Source organism: Geotrypetes seraphini, chromosome 3, assembly GCF_902459505.1.
Source record: "Geotrypetes seraphini chromosome 3, aGeoSer1.1, whole genome shotgun sequence".
Taxonomy (NCBI): domain Eukaryota; kingdom Metazoa; phylum Chordata; class Amphibia; order Gymnophiona; family Dermophiidae; genus Geotrypetes; species Geotrypetes seraphini.
The window spans coordinates 604,064-619,692 of NC_047086.1; positions in this window are offsets into that span (position 1 = coordinate 604,064).

Sequence of the window (15,629 nt, forward strand, 5' to 3'; positions counted from 1 at the left end):
AGTGGCCTGAGAGCCAGAGAAGCCTGGGTTGAAATCCTGCTAAGGCTCTTTGTGACCTTGAGCCAGACATTTAACCTTAAAGGAACTACCGCACTAACACATGTTATTTCTTTCAGGCCCCATCTTATGCAATGAAACTTATTTCCTATAACCCTCATTAATGGCTTTAGCACAGAAGTGCTCTTCAATGAAGGCTCTCAACAAAGGAAATAACACTCCAAACAAAGATCAGACTTGTCCACGCACTCATTTTCTTGGACACTACGGAAACAAGACAGAAAGTAGATTGCCTCATTTGAGCTTTGGTGCTGGAGAAGGATTTTATGCATGCCGTGGACTGCAAGAAGATCTAACAAATCGATTCTAGAAGAGATCAAACTGGCTATGTCACTCAAAACCCAAATGACGAAGTTACAACTGTCACACTGGCAGAACAGAAAGATTATTGGAGAAGGATATCATGTTTGGGAAGATCAACGGAACCAGGCGAAGAGGGCGACCAGCAATCAGTTGGCTGGACATGAAAACAACCATGAGAATGACGCTAGAGGACCTTATAGGACTAGCATAAAACTGATCTTTTAGATCTGTAATTTATCAAGTTGCTAGGACTTGAACACAAGTCAATGGTGCCTAACTAATCTACTTTTTACGCAGCTGTATTATTTGGAATTGATTGACAATACTGTGTGCAATTTCTCAATAATGCAGCTGAAGGCAGGATATTTTTTTAATCACAAGATGCAAAGCATAAGAACATAAGAATAGCCTTACTGAATCAAACCAATAATAATAATAACCTTATTTTTCTATACCACCAACACCCAAAACGTTCTAGGCAGTTCACAGAATAAAGAGGACTGGACTTTCCAGTGATGATACAAGATCTAAATTAACCACCTAGATAGTGAAGATCTACACACAAGTTCCTCAGAATGCCACACCGTGTATTCGTGTGGTAGCCGTCCTCATAGGAACATTATAGTGTATATTTATTTTGTTTCATAATAATTTATAAAGTGCAAGTGCTTAAATAAGTTGTAATTTTCATTACTAAAGTATTGCTGCAATGGCAGTTACTTAGCTTTTGAAACTGGGTCAGCCTCAATCCCCACCGACGCGTTTCATGATTTCATCAGGGTCGGGGATGGAGAAAGCTATAAAAGAACAAACATTGTATAAATTAAAGAACCCAGTGAGTAAAATATTAAAACTAAACTGTTGCTAAATTCCTTACCAGAGCAGTTCTAAATCTTAGCAAAATGCTAAATCCCTGTTCAATTTGCCGGGGTTAGAAAATGGCCACGGCGTGGTAGGTGGATCTAATAAGCCGGTTCCCCTGATCATGTGACACCAACCCAGCAAATTGAACAGGGATTTAGCATTTTGCTAAGATTCAGAACTGCTCTGGTAAGGAATTTAGCAACAGTTTAGTTTTAATATTTTACTCACTGGGTTCTTTAATTTATACAATGTTTGTTCTTTTATAGCTTTCTCCATCCCCCACCCTGGGGATTGAGGCTGACCCAGTTTCAAAAGCTAAGTAACTGCCATTGCAGCAATACTTTAGTAATGAAAATTACAACTTATTTAAGCACTTGCACTTTATAAATTATTATTTATTACTAGCTGATGCCCCGGCATTGCACGGGTATTTCATTATAGCAATAACACTGTAAATGGATTCAAATAAAGATACTTTATAGTGGTGAATGAAATTATTTTTTTACAGCTTAATAAAAAGTACAATATTCAAATTATAATGTGAAATATTTGACAAAATGAATACAATACAACTAACGTAAAACGTGATTATAAACAACATTTTTAGTTTCACCTCCTGGAGCAAGAACATATAAATTCTTGGGTGAACCCACCCTTGAGCAAGCAACATAGAGTTGTGGGCCGCGAGACCCCCAGAACATATCACCCCAGGTAGTGAAGGATCTGCATACCAAGTTTCATTTAAATCGGTCAAGTAGGTTTTGATTTACTGTGAGAATGGCAGCTTTTTACATTTTTTCCATTGACATGAATGGGTGAAATCTGATTTTCTGTTTGTAGCTCCGCCCATGTGTGCAGGTGGGCCGCGAGACCCCCAGAACATATCACCCCAGGTAGTGAGGGATCTGCATACCAAGTTTCGTTCAAATCGGTCAAGCCGTTTTTGAATTACTGTGAGAATGGCAGCTGTTTACATTTTTTCCATTGACATGAATGGGTGAAATCTGATTTTCTGTTTGTAGCTCCGCCCATGTGTGCAGGTGGGCCGCGAGACCCCCAGAACATATCACCCCAGGTAGTGAGGGATCTGCATACCAAGTTTCGTTCAAATCGGTCAAGCCGTTTTTGAATTACTGTGAGAATGGCAGCTTTTTACATTTTTTCCATTGACATGAATGGGTGAAATCTGATTTTATGTTTGTAGCTCCGCCCACGTGTGCAGGTGGGCCGCGAGACCCCCAGAACAAATCACCCCAGGTAGTGAGGGATCTGCATACCAAGTTTCGTTCAAATCGGTCAAGCCGTTTTTGCGTGATCGCAGCACATACACACACACATACATACACACATACATACCTCCGATTTTATATATATAGATTATGAAACAAAATAAATACACACTATAATGTTCCTATGAGGACGGCTACCACACGAATACACGGTTTGGCATTCTGAGGAACTTGTGTGTAGATCTTCACTATCTAGGTGGCTAATTTAGGTCTGATGTTATCTCAGATTTGACATATTTGTGCACTATTAAGATTTTGAGTGATAATACAAAGCATACAGAAAAGCAATACAATATTTCAATAGTGAAATATACAATAAGAAACTATGACATAGTCATCAATCAAGTAACAAATGTTTTGAACAAATAGGTCTTAACCAATTTTCTAAAGGTGCAATAAAATGCAAGCTTGGTAGCCCGTTCTCATGGTGGCCAATCCAGGTCACCAGTACCTGGCCAAAACCCAATGAGTAGCAATATATTGTCCATGCTACCAATCCAGGACAAGCAGTAGCTTCCCCCAATAACATAAGAACATAAGAAGTTGCCTCCACTGGGTCAGACCGAGGTCCATCTCGCCCAGCGGTCCGCTCCCGCAGTGGCCCCTCAGGTCTGCAACCTGTGAAGTGGTTTCTGACCACTTCTATAACCTACCTCAAGTTCTATCTGTACCCCTCTATCCCTTTATCCTCCAGGAACCTATCCAAACCCTCCTTGAACCCCTGTACAGAGTTCTGGCCTATCACATCCTCCAGAAGCGCGTTCCATGTGTCCACCACCCTCTGGGTAAAAAAGAACTTCCTAGCATTTGTTCTAAACCTGTCCCCTTTCAATTTCTCTGAGTGACCCCTAGTGCTTGTGCCTCCCCAGTTTGAAGAATCTGTCCTTATTCACTTTCTCTATGCCCTTAAGGATTTTGAAGGTTTCTATCATGTCCCCTCTAAGTCTCCTCTTCTCCAGGGAGAACAGCCCCAGCATTTTTAACCTGTCAGCATATGAAAAATTTTCCATACCTTTTATCAGTTTAATCGCCCTCCTCTGCACTCCCTCGAGTACCGCCATGTCCTTCTTGAGGTACGGCGACCAGTATTGAACACAGTACTCCAAGTGCGGGCGCACCATTGCGCGATACAGCGGCATGATGACTTCCTTCGTCCTGGTTGTGATACCCTTTTTGATGATGCCCAGCATTCTGTTTGCTTTCTTTGAGGCTGTCGCACATTGCGCCGATGGTTTCAGTGATGTGTCGACCATCACCCCCAGGTCCCTTTCCAGGTTACTCACCCCTAGCAGTGTTCCCCCCATTTTGTAGATGAACATCGGGTTCTTTTTCCCTACATGCATGACCTTGCATTTCTCTAGGTTAAAACTCATTTGCCACTTTTTTGCCCAGTCTTCCAGTCTCGTTAGGTCCCTTTGCAGGTCTTCACAATCTTCCGTGTTTCTAACCCTGCTGCAGAGTTTGGTGTCATCAGCAAATTTGATAACCTCACATTTTGTCCCTGTCTCCAGATCGTTAATAAATATATTGAACAGTAGAGGTCCCAGCACCGACCCCTGCGGAACTCCGCTTGTGACCCACTGCCAATCTGAGTATTGGCCCTTCACTCCAACCCTCTGTTTCCTGCCTGCCAACCAGTGTTTGATCCATCGGTATATATCCCCTTGCACCCCGTGGTTCCACAGCTTTTTAAGTAGCCATTCGTGAGGTACCTTGTCGAAGGCTTTTTGGAAGTCAAGGTAAATGATGTCTATGGATTCCCCCTTATCCATCTGGCTGTTTATTCCCTCAAAGAAGTACAGCAAGTTCGTGAGGCACGACCTTCCCTTGCAGAAGCCATGCTGGCTCGCCTTCAGTTGTCCATTGTTTTCTATATGTTCGCAGATTGTGTCTTTTACCATTGCTTCCATTATCTTTCCTGGAACCGAGGTCAAGCTCACAGACCTGTAGTTTCCCGGGTCACCCCTTGATCCCTTCTTAAAGATGGGCGTGACATGTGCTATTTTCCAGTCCTCTGGGATCTCCCCAGTTTTTAGACAGAGGTTACATATTTGGCGAAGTGTCTCTGCTATTTCGTTTCTCAGTTCTTTTAGTACCCTTGGGTGGATGCCGTCCGGGCCTGGTGATTTGTCGCTCTTTAGTCTGTCTATTTGTCTGAGGACATCCTCTTTGCTTACTTCTAGTTGTACCAGCCTTTTGTCGTGTTCTCCGTTTATAATCACCTCGGGTTCTGGGATATTGGATGTGTCCTCTCTGGTGAAGACTGACGAGAAGAATTTGTTTAACCTTTCTGCTATCTCTTTTTCCTCCTTTATCGCTCCTTTCCTGTCTCCGTCGTCCAGGGGTCCCACTTCCTCTCTGGCTGGTTGTTTCCCTTTCACATACCTGAAGAAGGGTTTGAAGTTTCTTGCTTCTCCTGCCAGTCTTTCCTCATATTCTCTCTTTGCTTTTCTGACCTCTCGATGACATTCTTTCTGGTGTCTTTTGTGCTCTTCATGGTTTTCCTCTGTTGGTTCCTTTTTCCATTTCTTGAAGGACGATTTCTTGTCGCTTATCGCCTTTTTAACTGCAGTTGTTATCCATGCTGGGTTTCTAGTTCAGTTTTTTTTGCACCCTTTCCTAAACCTTGGGACGCACAGGTCTTGTGCCTCGAGCACTGTGCCTTTAAGCAGTGCCCAGGCTTCCTTTATGGTCTTCACCTTCCTTGAGCTTTTTTCCTACCATTTTCCTCATGTCCTTGTAGTTTCCTTTTCTGAAGTTGAGTGCTGTCGTTGTGGTTCTTTTCACCTTTGATGTTTCCATGTTTAATTTGTACTGGATCATGTTGTGATCGCTGTTCCCTAATGGTGCTAGTACCACCACTTCCTTTGCGGGTCCCTCTAGCCCGTTGAGGATTAGGTCTAGAGTGGCATCCCCTCGCGTTGGTTCCGTGACCAGTTGATCCATGAAACAGTCCCTTATCGCCTCTAGGAATTTAGTTTCTCTCGTGCAATTTGAGTGCCCAATGTCCCAGTCTATTCCCAGATAGTTGAAATCCCCCATAACCACCACCCTTCCACTTTTGCACACCTGCCTCAGTTCGGCCTCCAGGTCCAGGTCGTTTGCTTCTGGCTGTCCTGGTGGGCGATAGTACAGTCCCAACTTGATGTCAGCTCCTTCCCCTCCTGTCAGCTTAACCCATAGTGACTCCAGACCGTCTGCCCTTATTGTTGTTTCTGTTCTGGATGAAGGAATGGAGTCCTTTATATACAGTGCTATTCCTTCCCCCTTCTTGTGTGCCCTGTCCCTCCTGTAGAGTTTGTACCCTGGTAGGGCCACATCCCATTTGTTGTCCTCTGACCACCATGTCTCTGTGATTCCTATTATGTCTAGGTCCTTATTTCCGGCTATAACTTCTAGCTCCCCCATTTTAGTCCTTAGGCTCCTAGCATTTGTATATAGGCAATTTAAGTCCCAGTTTGTTACCTTTTCTTTTGGATCTACTCTTGATTTGTTGCTCCTGCTGGTCTCCTCACATGCTGCCTCCTGTGATGTGTCTATCCCGTCCTCTGCCCGCTTCTTTATTCTTCGATAGCCCTCTGGTTCCGGCTGTTTCCTCCTTGTCTTGTTCTTTAGTTCTAATTTCCTCTCGGGTCCCTGTGCTGCATCTTTGGGTATATGTCCATAAAGTGTCCATTTTGTCTCTAGTCCACTATCGCCATTTCCTGTTTCAGTATCATTGCTCGATACTGTGGTCCGATGTGTTGAGGTCAGATCGACTATTGGGTTTCCCCTTGTTATCAGTTTAAAGTCATGTCTATGCAGGTCTGGATGTTACGTGCCAGCATCCTCGTCCCAGCCGTGCTCAAATGCAGTCCGTCTTTCCTGTAGAGCTTGTTTTTCCCCAGGAAGGTTAACCAGTTCCGTACAAAGAGGAAACCCTCCTCGTCACACCATCGCCTCAGCCATCCATTTGTTGCTTGCAGCTCGGTCTGCCTCCTCGCATCTGCCCTTGGTACTGGCAGGATCTCTGAAAAGGCTATCTTCCCTGTCCTCAGCTTCAGCTTCCTCCCCAGGATCTTAAACTGCTCGGTCAGTGTAGTCATGTTGAAATTCCTTCTGCTGACGTCATTTGTTCCGACGTGGATTATCACTGCTGTGTCCTCTGTCTCAGCTCCCTCCATGATTCTCTCGATTCTGTCGGAGATGTCCTTTGTCCTCGCCCCTGGAAGACATGTCACTAGGCGATCCGCTCTGCCTCCTGCTATGTGACTGTCCACCTCTCTCAGGATTGAGTCTCCCACCACGATAGCAGATTTTCCTCTCCTCAGCTTCCTTCTGGGTCTCAGGTCTGTATCGATGATTGGGTCCTCCAATCCTTCCTTCTCCTGGTTGGTTCCTCCGCAAGGTTCCTCTCCCTCGGCTCTTGGTGGGTCCTGGTGGCTCCTGGCGGGTCCTGTCCTCCATCCGTTTGTTCCCTTCTGAAGAGGGGGTGATCCTGTGTTTCTACCATCTTGCAGGCCTCCTCGATGAATCTTTCGAGTTCTCTGACCTGTTCGTTGATGTGGTTTTCTCTGGTGGTGTCCTCTGTCGGTTCAGATTCCCTTGGTTCCTCTGTGGAGCAGAGTCCCTCTAGCTCCTGTACTTTGATCTGCAGTCTCCCGACCTCCTTTTTTAGGCTAGCCAGTTCCTGACATCGACTGCATATGTAGGCCTGCCTCCCGGAAGGGAGGTAGTCATACATGTGACAGTCAATGCAGTATACTGGAAAGCTTCGCTGGCCTTCTGCTGCCTCCATTATTCCTTCCTTGTGATTAAAGTTTGGTGCGCTGGAGTGTGCCCGACGTGTATCTAGGTGGAGAAGTAGAGAGAGAAGAAATAATGAGTATAGAAGAAAGGGTGTATATATATATATATATATATATATATATATATATTTTTTTTTTTTTTTTCCTCCAGGAACTTGGTCAAATCTTTCTTAATATATGAAAACAATAATCACAGTTGTAATTTTTAAAAAACTTTTCAAAATTATTTATGAAAAACTCAGACCCTGAACCCGTGAATAATAGTGTAATCACACCACCTGAGGTTCAATAGGGGACCATCATAGTTTTTCACTGTCCCCATATACCATCCAAACTATATGACAAAATAAATACACCAGGTACTTATCTGAAAAGGATGGATTATCGCTGTTGCAGAATCGCAGACGTGTGTGATGTGCCAAGTGCAATAAAATAGCAACAATAAAGTTGATTGAAGAAAAATTAACTCTAATGACCCTGTCCCCCCGACTCGAGTTTCAAGTCTTCTTCAGGGAAGGATACTAGTGAACCAAAACACAAATGAAACTAGTGAAGAAAATCCTATCTAAAAATGAAAAAACCCACTATCAATGGGCTCAGGAAATATGAATATATATCCCTTACAAAATTAACAATTTAACACTCAATCAAAAAACTATATATAAATACCTCTTAGTGGCGCACAACTTCAGAGAGGTAACCTTGTCGGGATGGGCTGACCGGTAAAAGTGAATGAAAATGCTACTCCGGGGGGACAGGGTCATTAGAGTTAATTTTTCTTCAATCAACTTTATTGTTGCTATTTTATTGCACTTGGCACATCACACACGTCTGCGATTCTGCAACAGCGATAATCCATCCTTTTCAGATAAGTACCTGGTGTATTTATTTTGTCATATAGTTTGGATGGTATATGGGGACAGTGAAAAACTATGATGGTCCCCTATTGAACCTCAGGTGGTGTGATTACACTATTATTCACGGGTTCAGGGTCTGAGTTTTTCATAAATAATTTTGAAAAGTTTTTTAAAAATTACAACTGTGATTATTGTTTTCATATATTACGTTAGTATCACAGAAGAAGATAGTTTTTCTCTCCAATTTTTGGTGAGTGCAAATCTTTCTTAAAACTAGCTTTGCTATCTGCTCTTACCACAACCTCTGGCAATGCGTTCCAGAGCTAAACTATTCTCTGAGAGAAAAAAAATTTCATCCTTTTGGTTTTAACAATATTTCCCTGTAACTGTGAGCGTCCCCTAGTTTTTGTTATTTTTTGACGGAGTGAAAAATCGATCCACTTGCACCCATTCTACTCCACTCAGGATTTTGTAGACTTAATCATATCTCCCCTCAGCTGTCTCTTTTCCAAGCTGAAGGGCCTTAACCGTTTTTTAAAAAATGTTTAATCATTTTTATTAAAGTTTTTCAGAAATACAAACCAAAGAAATGCAACATCACAGTACAATGTCCTAACAACAATCTATAGAATCCCTCCACCCTCCTTTGGAACCCAACAAAATCATGGAGTCATGATGTGTATCAGTTCAAAAGTCTGCTTCTGGCAAGTGGTGTTAAGGTGGAACAGAACGGTAACCAGAACCGGAGAAACAAAGTGCCCTGTTTAGAGCCAATATTCGAAATAGCCTGGCCTTCATACCCTGCCAACTTTATCATCAGAGTATTCCAACTTTATCATCAGAGTAGGAGTGTGAGATGATAACCAGCACTGAAGAATGGCTTTAATACCCATAAATAGGATTTTTGAACAAAAGCTGCACAGCCCAGTCGAACCAGCAGCAACGAAAGTTTCAAAGTGAAAAAAAGTATCCGTGGGCCTCCACATGCACAATAAATAGCTGTTAGGATGGGAGGACATAAGAGCAGTGGAAAGACAGTGGTCTAAGCTGAAAAGAGTGATAAAAATGACTACGGACCTTTATGTGAAGAAAATAAATAAAAACAAGAGAAAAAGGAAGCCGATATGGTTCTCTAAACTAGTGGCGGAGAAAATAAAGGCGAAAGAGTTGGCATTTGTGAAATATAAAAAACCCCAAGAAGAGGAGTGCAAAAAGGACTACAGGGTGAAACTGAAAGAAGCCAAGAGAGAGATACGTCTGGCGAAAGCACAGGCGGAAGAACAAATGGCTAAAAATGTAAAAAAGGGTGACAAAAATTTTTTCAGATATATTAGTGAAAGGAGGAAGATGAAAAATGGAATTACTAAACTAAAAGATGCTGGGAACCGATATGTGGAGAGTGATGAGGAAAAAGCAAATGTGCTAAACAAATACTTCTGTTCTGTGTTCACACAAGAAAATCTTGGAGAAGGACCGATATTGACTCTAAAATGTTGGAGATGACCAGCGGAGTGCCACAGGGTTCGGTCCTGGGGCCACTCCTCTTCAACATATTCATTGGGGATCTAACTCAAGGGCTTCAAGGCAAGGTAACCTTATTCGCTGATGACGCCAAACTATGCAATATAGTAAACGGCTATAATCTTTAGGATGCTATGGAGCAAGACCTGCGTACTTTAGAAAGTTGGTTCTTGATCTGGCAGCTGGGCTTCAACGCCAAGAAATGTAAGGTCATGCATCTCGGTAACGGAAATCCTTGCAGAACTTACACCCTGAATGGAGAAACTTTAGCCAGGACTACGGCAGAACGAGACTTAGGAGTAATCATCAGTGCTGACATGAAAGCAGCCACTCAAGTGGAGAAGGCTTCATCTAAAGCACGGCAAATGATAGGTTGTATCAAGAGAAGCTTCGTCAACAGGAAACCTGAAGTTATGATGCCATTGTACAGAGCCATGGTGAGACCGCATCTGGAATACTGTGTGCAATTCTGGAGGCCACATTACCGTAAGGATGTGCTCAGAGTTGAATCGGTTCAGCGGATGGCCACCAGGATGGTCTCGGGGCTAAAGGGTCTCCCGTACGAGGAAAGACTGAGCAAATTGCAGCTCTACACTCTCGAGGAGCGTAGGGAGAGGGGAGACATGATTGAGACATTTAAGTACATCACGGGACGGGTCGAGGTGGAAGATGATATCTTTCTTCTCAAGGGACCCTCGACCACAAGAGGTCATCCGCTCAAGCTCAGGGGAGGGAAGTTTCATGGAGACGCCAGGAAGTACTTCTTCACGGAGAGAGTGATTGAGCACTGGAACAAGCTTCCAGTGCAGGTGGTCGAGGCACGCAGCATCCCAGACTTCAAGAACAAATGGGATACCTATGTGGGATCCCTGCGAGGTCATGCCAAGGGATAGGGTCACTAGGACTGAATGAGCGGGTCAGTAGAGTGACAGTATAATCACAATTATACTTTAGGGGGTCAGTAGATTTAAGAGGGTGGGTAAATAGTGTGGGCAGACTTGATGGGCTATGGCCCTTATCTGCCGTCATCTTTCTATGTTTCTATGTTTCTATGACTGGCAAAGTTACACGAGAAAATGGAGTACATTCTGCGCCGTTCACGGAGGAGAGTGTTTATGAGCAACTTGAAAAACTGAAGGTGGACAAAGCAATGGGACCAGATGGGATCCATCCCAGGATACTGAGGGAGCTCAGAGAGGTTTTGGAGGGTCCTATTAAAGACTTGTTCAACAAATATCTGGAGACTGGAGTGGTTCCCGGGGATTGGAGGAGAGTGGATGTGGTCCCTATTCACAAAAGTGGTCACAGAGATGAAGCGGGAAACTACAGGCCGGTGAGCCTCACTTCGGTTGTTGGAAAAATAATGGAAGTGTTGCTGAAAGAAAGGATAGTGTACTTTCTTGAATCTAATGGTTTACAAGATCTGAGGCAACATAGCTTTACAAAAGGTATATCGTGCCAAACGAACCTGATTGAATTTTTTGATTGGGTGACCTGAGAGTTGGATCGAGGACATATGCTAGATGTAATTTGCTTAGATTTCAGCATAGCCTTTGATACGGTTCCTCATAGGAGGCTGTTGAACAAACTTGAAGGACTGAAGTTAGGACCCAAAGTGGTGAACTGGGTCAGAAACTGGCTGTCGGACAGACGCCAGAGGGTGGTGGTTAATGGAAGTCGCTCGAAGGAAGGAAAGGTGACTAGTGGAGTCCCTCAGGGTTCGGTGCTGGGGCCAATCCTGTTCAATATGTTTGTGAGTGACATTGCTGAAGGGTTAGAAGGAAAAGTGTGTCTTTTTGCAGATGATACCAAGATTTGTAACAGAGTAGACACCGAAGAGGGAGTGGAAAATATGAAAAAGGATCTGCAAAAGTTAGAGGAATGGTCTAATGCCTGGCAACTAAAATTCAATGCAAATAAATGCAGAGTAATACATTTGGGGATTAATAATCGGAAGGAACTGTATATGCTGGAATGTGAGAAGCTAATATGCATGGACGGGGAGAGGGACCTTGGGTTGATATTGTCCGAAGATCTAAAGGCGAAAAAACAGTGTGACAAGGCGGTGGCTGCTGCCAGAAGGATGCTGGGCTGTATAACGAGAGGCATAACCAGTAGAAGGAAGAAGGTGTTGATGCCCCTGTACAGGTGAGGCCCCACTTGGAGTATTGTGTTCAATTTTGGAGACCGTATCTGGCGAAGGACATAAAAAGACTTGAAGCGGTCCAGAGGAGGGCGACGAAAATGATAGGAGGCTTGTGCCAGAAGACATATGAGGAGAGACTGAAAGCCCTGAATATGTATACCCTAGACTAGAGGAAAGGAGGGAAAAGGGGGATATGATTCAGATGTTCAAATAGTTGAAGGGTATTAACGTAGAACAAAATCTTTTCCAGAGAAAGGAAAATGGTAAAACCAGAGGACATAATTTGAGGTTGAGGGGTGGTAGATTCAAGAGCAATGTTAGGAAATTCTACTTTACAGAGAGGGTGGTGGATGCCTGGAATGCGCTCCTGACAGAGGTGGTAGAGAAGAAAACGGTGATGGAGTTCAAAGAAGCGTGGGATGAACACAGAGGATCTAGAATCTATATATATATAAAATCGGAGGTATGTATGTGTGTGTGTATGTGTGTATGTGCCGCGATCACGCAAAAACGGCTTGACCGATTTGAACGAAACTTGGTATGCAGATCCCTCACTACCTGGGATGATATGTTCTGGGGGTCTCGCGGCCCACCTGCACACGTGGGCGGAGCTACAAACATAAAATCAGATTTCACCCATTCATGTCAATGGAAAAAATGTAAACAGCTGCCATTCTCACAGTAAATCAAAACCTGCTTGACCGATTTAAATGAAACTTGGTATGCAGATCCTTCACTACCTGGGGTGATATGTTCTGGGGGTCTCGCGGCCCACAACTCTATGTTGCTTGCTCAAGGGTGGGTTCACCCAAGAATTTATATGTTCTTGCTCCAGGAGGTGAAACTAAAATTGTTGTTTATAATCACGTTTTGCGTTAGTTGTATTGTATTCATTTTGTCAAATATTTCACATTATAATTTGAATATTGTACTTTTTATTAAGCTGTAAAAAAATAATTTCATTCACCACTATAAAGTATCTTTATTTGAATCCATTTACAGTGTTATTGCTATAATGAAATACCCGTGCAATGCCGGGGCATCAGCTAGTATTTCATAATAATTTATAAAGTGCAAGTGCTTAAATAAGTTGTAATTTTCATTACTAAAGTATTGCTGCAATGGCAGTTACTTAGCTTAGTGTTATTGCTATAATTAAATACCTGTGCAACGCCGGGGCATCAGCTAGTCAGAAAATAATATTGAACTAAGGCCAGTACTGGGCAGACTTGCATGGTCTGTATATGGCCGCTTGGGGGAGGATGGGCTAGAGAGGGCTACAATAACTGGGAGGGTGCAGATGGGCTGGGTAGGTTTTGACAGAGATTTTGGCAATGTGAACCCAAGCAGAATACCAGGTAAAGCTTTGGATTCTTGCCCAGAAATAGCTAAGAAGAAAAAATTTAAATTGAATCAGTTTGGGCAGACTGGATGGACTATTCGGGTCTTTATCTGCCATCATCTACTATGTTAGGCAATCTGGGTCCACAGTCTTTGCCAATAGGCCTTTATACCAGTGCAAGACTAAAACATATGTCCCAAGGTAGCTCGGGATGCCGCACATATAGAACAATTCGTAGTGCTCAAGTGTGCCCTGTACACCCTGTTCGGGGCAAAGTGAGCACGCAATAGAAACTTATAATAAAGTTCCTTTTCAACTGCAGATATTGTTATAAAAATTATTATTAAATGAGGGGAACTCCGCCAATAATATACATTTCTCTCTGACTTAGCGAAATATATATTATAAAGAACTATTAATTTGGGGAAAGTTAGCTCACTTGATTAAAATTTAGCTCTGTTACCATAATTAAATATTTAATATATGTGAATATTTATTCAAGAACTAAGACTCAGAACATTTATAAACAAACTAAAGTTTATTTTCTTTTTAGAGCAAGTATAAAATTAAAATCAAGCAGGTAGAAGCTGTTACAGATGGGGTCTTTAAGCACAGATAATAGAATTACACTAGACAAAATTTCTCTAAGGTTAAAGGATCAAATTTACTCACAAATGCTGTGTGTGTGTGTGTGGGGGGGGGGGGGTGTCCCAGGATGCATCAAAATTCAGGGGCAGTCTCTAGCATCACATCCAGTAATAGAGCAGTGCATCACAGAGCAGGGCAGTCTTGTTTTTGGTGATGTCATTTGATTAGATTTTCTTGCAGACTGGAGGGAGCAGGGGTACTGGTATATCCATGTATTTGTTTATTCACCTGAGCTGCATCTGTCTGGCCATGCCTTTGTCCTTTAAAATAGCTCAGTCCTTTTACTGGCACACTCAGTCATGCTTTTCTAATAGATGCCTTTAGCACAGCACCTGGATAAGATGGCTCGAAGCAGGGCCCAAAACTTTTCTTTACTTTAAGTCATTTTAAGCAAACTTACATAATTTACATTAGTGCTACCCAACTCATGATTCAAATCGATTCTTCGATTCACTTTGGGTGAATCGATTAGAATTGGTTTGTTATTGAAGAAAATCAGACTTACCGATTCGTTGGCCCCCTTGCTAAAGACCCGTTTGGGCTTTCCTCTGCCACCAGAGTCCTTGCTTCTGATGTAACTTCTGGTTTTGCAAAACCGGAAGTTACATCGAAGCAAGGACTCCGGTGGCAGAGGGAAAGCCCGAATGGGTCTCTGGTGCAAATCGTCAGCAGCTAGGCTCTCTCCTCTCCTCCCTGGCCAGGCAAAAGCAGCGGTAGCGAATGCAATTCACTTCCCTGATGCTACTCCGGGTGTCTACTCTCCATTCGGCTGCCCAAGCGGAAACAGGAAGTTTTCACTGAGGCGGGCCGCAGTGGAGAGAAGACGCAAGGAGTGCTGGCAGGAGTGGATCGCTACCGCCACTGGCAGACCTCTTCCCAGATGCATCCCTCCTGCTGGAAAGATGCAAGGGAAAAGTGCAGGGGGTTGGTGATGGTGGGTAGCTTAGGAGTGCCAGGGGGTCTAAAGGTTTTTGGGAGGTCTACTGATGTAGGGGGATCTGGAGAGGGGGGATTGGGAAATTCCAGTGGGGTGGTGAAAGGAGAGTGACACACTGGCTAAACCTAATGATGAAATGTCCTTGTCCCAGCCACTCCGAAGGGTCTCACATTTATGTGCCTTAGAGAAATAGTATAAAGCCTTTTTCTTTTCTGGCTAAAATCTTTAATAATTGTGCTACACCACAATAAATATTTTGTGTACCATAAAAATGGTAGATGGAGGGAGAGGGGAGTTGGTGGACTGGAGGAAAGATGGTGAGAAGATAGATGGGAGAAATGAACTTGGTGAAGGGGGAGATGGACTTGCAGGAGATTATGGAGAGGTGAGATGGGGAAGGATAGAATAAGTAAGGATCTAAAAACAGGAGAGGGATTTAGGGAGGGAAGGAACAGAAAGGAAGAGAAGTTGGACACAAGGGATGGTGGGGGGATAGAAATACTAGATAGGGTAGTTAGAAAGAGAAAGGGAGAGCTGGTGGGGAAGGAGGGAGAGATGCTGGATGACAGGGTAGTTGAAAAAATGAGAGATGATGGATATGGGCAAGAGACCCTGCCAAGCAAGTTATCAGAAGACGTTTGTTGCAGAGCCTGGGACCAATATGATTTGAAAAATGACCAGACAACAAAAGGTAAAAAAATAATAATTTTATTTTCTGTTTTGTGATTATAATGTGTCAGATTTGAAATTTGTATCCTGCCAGAGCTGAACTAGGATTTAACAGAGAGAGGAAAAGTCTTTTTTGTTTGTTTATTTTGTTTACACCACAGCACCAGTTTGGGTAGGATAGGGCAAAGAGGGTGAAGAGGCTATAAAAT